This window comes from Nanorana parkeri, unplaced genomic scaffold (genome assembly GCF_000935625.1).
Source record: "Nanorana parkeri isolate BGI_ZX_2015 unplaced genomic scaffold, ASM93562v1 scaffold1383, whole genome shotgun sequence".
NCBI lineage: Eukaryota > Metazoa > Chordata > Amphibia > Anura > Dicroglossidae > Nanorana > Nanorana parkeri.
This window is the reverse complement of record NW_017307651.1, coordinates 380,223-382,233: the sequence shown is the minus strand read 5'-3', so window position 1 is coordinate 382,233 and position 2,011 is coordinate 380,223.

Here is a 2,011-nt window from a genome sequence, read left to right as displayed (position 1 = left end):
GCCGTGACAGGGGAGGGACTGGATTCCCCCCTCCCCGCTCCGATCCTCCTGCGCTGACTGGTGGACGGGGGAGGGGGCGGGTACATCTGGCTCTGCCTCTAGATAGGCAGAGCCAGCTGTCACTCACGCAGCTGGGCGGATCCACACATAATTGCCGGGATCCGTTTCAGCTGCGGCGTCTCAGTATACTGCGTGCTGTAGCTCGCGGTATACTGAGCTTAGGGTGCCGGGAGGACGCTAGTTTGTGTCCTCCTGTTACCCTTAGGTGAACTATGGGGAAAAGCCCTAACCCCATAGTTCTCCTTTAAATAGGAATGGCTGAGAAATGCATGTCCCATTAAAAGTGACATTAAGGCCCCCCCCCCCTCAATGCTGCTGTAAGCACTTACCTTATTTGATGCCTCTTGATCCGATCATCTTCTTCATTCCACTTGTTTCCGACAGTCCCTCCAGCAATGTTACCGGTCTCTGATCCAACGCAGACTCCTCGTGTCCCACAGTGTCTGTCTGGCATGTGCGCTGCCAGGCTGCGTCCATTCAATTTCTCTTTTCTCCCCTCCGCTCTACTGCACATGAACCTGTTCACCGTTCGTGAGCCAGGAAATCTTCAGCCGGGAGCAAGCGACACTGGAACAGGTAAGTAATTAGGCATTTGCCTACTTTTATATTTAATCATGGGGCATGTATCTACTGCTTACTAGCAGTGGATATAAGCCAAAAAAATTTAGACTTTTTAATTCTGCTTTAAAGTCTATGAGGCCAAAAGGAGCTCATGTATTTTTTGAGCTACAGTTGTCTGCAGCTAACGATTATTTTCATAATCGATTAGTTGTCCGATTGTTTTTTCGATTTAGTTGCATTTAAAAAAATATATCTCTCTCCCTCTCTACTCCCCCAGCCCCCAACCAACGAATCTATAATGTGAATGGGCCCTCTGTCCGTAGATAACTTTCGTCCTATAGTATGCAGTAAAATGTTGTCGCCTACGTGCATTGTTGTCAGTGATGAGAATGCATGTCATTTGAATAAGCAACCTTTGCATTGGCTTTTACTCATAAAATATGTTTTTTAAATATTTGTTCTGTTTGTCATACATGCATAGTAGTTCAGGTTTGTTTTTACTCTTCAGGTATTAGCATTGGCCTTTTGCTCACCAAACTGTATTGTCAAATGTACTTCAAAGGTTAATGCACTTTAATTCTTACAATTGCTGCTCATCTAAGATTCAGATAGTGATATATGTCATGAACATGACTCATTATGTGAGAAATTGTAGTCTTTACAGTTTTCATATTTCAGATGCTTTGCATGTACTTTTTACGCTTGGGGCCCTTTCACACTAGTTGTGGTGACTGGATTTTTTCCACACTGGATCAATGCCAGTCACCACAAGGGCACACAGGAATCTATTATTTTCTATTTGCCCCGTTCACACCAACGCTCCGAAGGTCACCGCAGAGCAGCATAGCACACCGTATTGATGTGTGGAGACCTTTGAATGGAGTGTACAGTTTGTCCACTACCAATAAAGTTTAAAAACGTGCCTTGTTTAGAGGTAACTTTTGTAATAGCACAAAGCACCACTGCCACCCAGTGGACACCAGCTGCACACTAAAACACAGTGTTTTAACATGCTGCTGGTATGAAGGGGCCCCTATAGGAAGGGCAGATAACCAGGTCAAGAACCTCCTTTTTTATTTTTATTTTTTTTAAATACCTTGTGAAACGAAGTATTACTCGCCTAAATCTGCTGTCTGGGTCCCTGGTTGACACTGTTCCTGGGTGCCGGCAACCGGTGATCCAGCAAACAGATGTGCCCGCACCAGAGGACCCTGCTGCTGGACAGCCAACGTGAAGTGTCAGTCACGCAGGCAGTGATGTGGACACCGAAAGGACGACACCCAAACAGAGAGATGACTTGGGACTCGAACGTCACATGACTGCAGATTTTGGTGAGTACAAAGGGCATATAGGTTTTTTTTTTTTTTTTTTTTTTTTTTTTTTTTTTTGT